General features: G+C 40.6%; 1 protein-coding gene across 1 annotated transcript in view; it reads left to right on the forward strand.

Annotated features, from left to right (window-relative positions):
* The first annotated feature begins 1,156 nt into the window (after positions 1-1,156).
* LOC138037422 (uncharacterized) overlaps positions 1,157-6,687 on the forward strand; it is a 17,021-nt gene continuing 11,490 nt past the window's right edge. Inside the window, exon 1 of the mRNA XM_068883350.1 lies at positions 1,157-1,455. The gene's annotated coding sequence lies outside the window, so the exon portion shown is untranslated. The remainder of the gene's footprint in view (positions 1,456-6,687) is intronic.

Here is a 6,687-nt window from a genome sequence, read left to right on the forward strand (position 1 = left end):
GAGGGCAAGATGATCTTAGTTAAAAGAGTAAAATATTAACTCAGCAGCAAAAAAAATTCACTATACTCTTGAAAATGAACTTCGTGCACTTACCCATATTTGGTAACTTTCATGTGATCGAAAATCAGAACACTCGTGATCAAATTGGGACAACGCTGCCAATGATCATGTGCAAGCGCTCGGTCATTCTAAGTGGAAGCCCATTACATACGTGCCGCGCATGAGAAATAGAAACGTTGAGATGAGTAATAAAACGAAACAATAAAAACCAAGGAAGCGGGGATAATATATATGAAAGCCATATATCTGTATGAATATATAACTGCGGAGAGATGAATCGAGAGCCGTTATTAACGTTACTTGAGCAGTAACGAAAGGAAAGCCTGGTCAGTATCTTAACTTGATTCATCTCTCCACAGTTAAATATATATAGGGCTTTCATATATATTAACTTTCGTCATATCTATATCCTCTACGGGGTCAATGTAAACTCGCATAATGACCAGCCCCTAGATGGCTTGCATGATAGCTCAACTGGCAAGCAATTCACCGATATCGCACAGGTCCTCTGGAAACCAACCAGAGGTTGGCGATATCGTTGAAGTGCCTGCCAGTTGAGCTATCAAGTTCATATTGAGTACGTAGAAGATATACGGGGATGAAATCCCGTTCAGTTTTTCAGGCTTTCCTTTCGTTACTGCTCAAGTAACTGCTAGGTATGATAGGTATGCGCCACTCATCGATGACTGAACCGTTCGCGGTTTCATCTCTTAACGAAATTCGTTTTCAGTTTACATGATACCAGAACGACATGTCATTCCAGAACGAAGATTTTATTCGGATTGAAAACTGGAATAAACTCATCCCGGAATGCCAGTGACTTGTACTCGAACGAAATTTCTTCATGGTATCATGTAAACAGATGAAGAGAAATATGTTTCACAGGAATGGTGACTCTTTCTGGAATAAAAGTCATCATGATGGAATCATGTAAACAGCCCCTAAAATATAAACGTTTCAACCATCGTTGCGACATGTGGTTAATGGTCGTCAACCCCATGCACATAACATCCAAATCCTTGTTAATTCCATGCAAAACTATCAAAACGTAAAACACTGACACTATTACAAACATTGATCATAAACTTACTTTTATGGCTAGTTTTCTTAAACTTTCCTCAGTCGGGATAACCATAAACAGGGCAGCAGGTAAGCAGTAAATCGCAGGGAACGTGTAAGTCAATTATTCCATTGGGTGTGTACGAGTTCCTCATCCGTCAGTAAGTTAGCTCCACGTCATGCACACATTAACAGTCTACCATAGTTATCAAAATACCTGCGCGTCGCCTCAAACCAAAGCACCTTGCGTTTCAATCACCAATAAGCGCAAGCCATCCAAGGGTGCCCTAATCATCGGTGTCGCTTTCTGCGATTGCCGAGTGATCACAAAGCTTGGTAAGTCCAGCCTCTTACATGGCGAAACTTTATTCACACCCTACTTGTTGTTGAGATAGAAACATGATTGATATTAACTTCGCAGTTATGCGTGACAAAGAACCTGGGGGCGATGAGTATCTCAAAAATGTATTTATACTTGTTTGGGCCTGCATTTTTTAAAGATGTGCAAAGTGCTGAAAACTTGGCAAAGTCTCCCTGAATTACACTGGATAGTGCATCTTGAAATGCAGTTAAATGGATGTGTTAATCATTGACATACAAGACTAACTTTTAAGTGCTACCGAAGCGAATTAGAATTAACAATAAACTACCCATGAATTGTCATGAGTTCGGTATGTTATGAACCAGGAAAATAGGCTTCGCCACCATGAAAACCTTTCTAGCATTTTTTTTCAACCGTGAACATAGCCATACCGCGTAGAAATGGCGACATGCTGCTTCTTCATTAGTTATACATGTGACGTCACATGGTTGACTCCGAGAGAGCGAGCGAGCAGAGAATTTCACAGTGGCCAATAGCCCGCGTAGCAGGCGGTTTGGTGAATTTTAGAAGCTTCATTCCACCGGTGTTGACTTCCGAGTGATCGTTTAAATGGAAACCGAAGTCAAAAGAGCAAGCGAATTGAATCGAAGGGGGAGGGGGCGAGAACAAGGAGCGAGAAACCGCCTGCAATCAACCCCACAACATTTTCGAAATCATGTGTGACGAGCACGGGTTTGATGTCAACTACCAACCAATTATAGCGCGCCTTGTGTAAACATTGGTGGTAATACAATTAAGTTTTAATTCTGTAGGGAAAATATTAACAAAGATCGAACTGAAATTCAACTTACCGTTAACGTTTCCCTGTTCATGTTTCTACTGTGTGCGATTCGTCAACAATGATATATATATAGCCGAGAATTTTTGTGGAAGTTATTAGAATGTTATTTCGATCAGTACGTTGCCTTGTCCAGCGCATCTTGTGCTGATGCGAAAAGTAGCTGAAGTTTCCCAATGGATCGATACATCTAGCAGCCGCCAACGAGGTTGGCGTGAGCCTTAATCCTTCAGCTTCTTAAATCTGGTCACCGATGATACTTCTCAGTTAAAGGTGTGATTTCTAATGCAGAGGACATTGCGCCAGTTAGAAAAAGCTGAAATATGAAACTTTTTCCAAATCCCTTGGGAAGGACCGAAGAAATATCTTCTCCGTTTCGTAGTGTTCTTTCTACTCTTATTTAAGAACACCAGAAAATCCAAGCTACCGTAAGGAAGTTTCCAGATTTTTTGAAAACAGATTGTCGGCTCTTTCCGCTTTTATGAAAGGGAGCAACAAATTTTGACTCACAGGCGCATTTTTTCTGGCACTTTATCAGCCAATCAGGAACTATATTTTATCCGTCCGTGGGCGAACGGAGCTTTCGAAAATGTTGTGTGGTTGATTGCAGGCGGTTTCTCACTCCTTCTCCTTGGCCCCTTCCCTCTCGCGTTCTCGTTTGACCTCGGTCCAGGTTTTCGCTCGGCCATATTCAAAACAACCACTCGAAAGTCAACCCCAGTGGAAAGAAGCGTCTATTCGCCAAACCGCTTGCCACGCAGGCTAAGTGGTGAAGGGAGGTAGAAAGAGAAGTTTAGCCAGTGGCCCAGGACATGTAAATAAGCTGTACTCAAACAACTCTTACAGTCCAGGGATAGCTATGCATGTATTCCCAATCAATGGTAAAGTTAGGGCTCAAACGTTAACAGAGCTCTCAAGTGTCACGCATTGAGCGTGAGTCTCTCTCCTTTCGATGCAATCTCACGCTCCCACGCAGGCACGAGCGTTTCTCACGCATTGGCTCTCTTCTGGTAGGTAATTCTACCTTGTAAGCTTTCAGAAGTGCTCATGAATTCCGCATTTTTGTTCCTTCTCTGGCACTGAACTTCGGTCAATGTTCAATCTGTTCGTGTTTGACCAATTTTCTTGTTTCTTCAGGAAACCCGTTAATATATGAAGTATAGGCCGATATGTTATCTCAGGCTGACCATAATAACATAGGCTCTCTTAGCAAACAGCATGAAAAACCCAAAACTCGACGGTGCATTTCCAGCGATTTGAAAAGTGCAGATTTAAACAATTTTCCGGAGAGCATGGCTCCAAGAATTTTTTGGAGCCTCCGGCACAAGAATCACGGGACACTTGCGCCATTGGCACACTCTCCAGCAAGCATCTCACTCTTTGGAAATATGCAAATGTGTGACATTCTCGTTGCCGTCAACGTTGTCGCTGCTTAAAGTGCTCCTGTGATAAAAAACACTCACTTCCCTTTTTTCTTCAGATTTTGAAATTGTGTTTGCTCAACAACTGACTGGCAAAATTTTGAGCTTTACCGTGTAAATCGGCCCTTAGGTGCGATTTTTGTCGCATGCGACAAGCTCACGACAGGCCTACGACATGACTTACGATTGTCGCAGCTTTTTAAAACATGTTTTAAAATGCTGCGACATTTTTTCTGACGTACAAAACAATCGTAAATCATGTCGTGGGCCTGTCGTAAGCTGTTGTCGCATGCGATAAAAATTGTACCGTGTAAATCGACCCTTAGATTTCAAGGCCGCCATTACTCAAGTTCAAAACTGACCGATTGGACCTCAGAGGGTTGGATCCACGGAATAGTGACGTCAAAGGCTCACTAGCTTAAAATGCAAACCGCGAGTTTAAAAGTCTGAAAGCCCAAAACTTCCGTGCTGCAAATTAATTTTGCGGCGTACACACGCATTGCCCTCTTAAACTAGTGAACCTTTGACGTCATTTTGTCCTCGATCCAGCTCTCTCAAGTACTTAAAGTTAGTAAAGGCGGACCATTAAATAGGAAAATTCCATTTAAAATAAACAGGTGTCTTTTTGAAATTAAGGCTTAAAACTTTGGTCGCTTAGTGTTTGGTTAATATAGTTTTGAAATCCAAAGAAAAATAAAAATTGATTGTTTTAGTCACAGGGGCACTTTAAGTGACTTACTAAGACCTACTTTCTCCGGATAGTTTTAACCCGCGTAAAAATATCCCCGTATTGCTAAGCATCACTGATAGGAAACCCGAGCATCTCGAAATGCGCAGAACGTATGCGCAATAACAACAGTAAGCACCGTCCTTAATGTTTTCCTTCTTAATGCACGCCTCGCTGCCTCAAATATTTTGTAAAACTCGCCAAAAAACGAAGAAAGCCGAAACGTTTTGCAATTCCGTGTTGATAGAGATTCTGGCCTTTTTCAACAATCACATTAACACGCTTTTTTTTGTAAAATGGATGTCCAGTCGTTAGCTGCTTTATTTGACTGTAAAATAGACCTGTTTACAGTTGTGTGCTTAATTACTTGGCCTTGTTACAGACCTCACTGCTTTTCCTTTGTAAATTCGTACACAAAAACACCGTTAACATAAGAATAGGAGGGAGGTCTGTATCATAACAAGGTCAACACCAGCCTCACTTTCATTTAAGGAGGCTCCCAAGAGTTTTAGGGCCGCGCGCAAGCTGGGCACTAGTACGGAGCGTAAAACCTGAATCGCGCGTGTTTTTCTGATTTTTGTGACGTCAACGTGACCAGATCTGTAAAATTAACAGCCAATTTTCTCGCGTTCCCTTAGGTAAAATCTTTTGAAAATTGGCTCAGTTCTAACCACATAACTTTACAGTTGTGTGCTTAATTACTTGGCCTTGTTACAGACCTCACTGCTTTTCCTTTGTAAAACCTGAATCGCGCGTGTTTTTCTGATTTTTGTGACGTCAACGTGACCAGATCTGTAAAATTAACTGCCAATTTTCTTGCGTTCCCTTAGGTAAAATCTTTTGAAAATTGGCTCAGTTCTAACCACATAACTTTACAGTTGTGTGCTTAATTACTTGGCCTTTGAAAATTGGCTCAGTTCTAACCACATAACTTTACAGTTGTGTGCTTAATTACTTGCCCTTGTTACAGACCTCACTGCTTTTCCTTTGTAAATTCGTACACAAAAACACCGTTAACATAAGAATAGGAGGGAGGTCTGTATCATAACAAGGTCAACACCAGCCTCACTTTCATTTAAGGAGGCTCCCAAGAGTTTTAGGGCCGCGCGCAAGCTGGGCACTAGTACGGAGCGTAAAACCTGAATCGCGCGTGTTTTTCTGATTTTTGTGACGTCAACGTGACCAGATCTGTAAAATTAACTGCCAATTTTCTTGTGTTCCCTTAGGTAAAATCTTTTGAAAATTGGCTCAGTTCTAACCACATAACTTTCTATCAAATACCCAAAATTTGTTAAAATCTGTCAGAGCTAATCGAATATATTTAGAAAAGCGACAAATTACAAAATATTGGCAAAACAGGCTGAACGACCTTGACTTTCTACCACTTACAATGTCAGGATGTGTCATTTCCATAATGCGGCAATGAATAAAAAAAAAACACCCAAGAGAAGTATAAATATCAAGAAATTTAGGTCAAAAATAAGAATAGATTTGCCTATCATTAGATAAGATGTTGCCATGGTAACGGTGCTCATACTGTTAAATCTCTGTAGGAAAAACTTAAAGAGAAATTAAGGACGGTGCCTACTAATTCAAAGGTTTTTTTGCGCGGTTTACTGACTATTTGGAAAAAGCAGATGACAAGTATTATTGAAATCCAAAAAGAAAATTGGGGGTAACCACGCATTTTTCGAAGATAATTAATCAACAATATTTGTAAAAAGCTTTAAAATACAAAGCAATGTATAACGTTCTTTTCCAAATTCAAGCTTAATTATCTCTGAAAAATGCGTGGTTACCCCCAATGTCCTTTTTGTATACCAAAAACACTTGCTATTTTGCTATTTTCTGCTTTCTCCGCATGGTTTTGAACCGCGCAAAAATATTCCTGTATTAATAAGCACTGCGGATAGGAAATCCAAGTATCTTGAGATGAGCAAAACGTATGCGCAATAACAATATAGGCACCGTCCTTAACTAGGTCTCCTTTTATAACTCTTACCCAGTAGTAAGGGTATTTGCAAATACTCTAGGGAGCCACCTTAAGGGCCAGGTAACTAAGCACACAACCGTAAAATGGTCTATTGCAGTAGAGTAAGCGAGTTTAGTACTGTCTTCCTGGTTTACATTGCTGTTGTTTACATTGTTGCCCCACCATGACAATGACGATGAAAATGTCGAAATTGTGGCATTCTAGTAAATAAGATGGTAAATTTTGAACCCGCTAAAGGAATGAAATGATGTAATCACGTCAAACGAA

Source organism: Montipora capricornis, chromosome 2, assembly GCF_036669925.1.
Source record: "Montipora capricornis isolate CH-2021 chromosome 2, ASM3666992v2, whole genome shotgun sequence".
Taxonomy (NCBI): Eukaryota; Metazoa; Cnidaria; class Anthozoa; order Scleractinia; family Acroporidae; genus Montipora; species Montipora capricornis.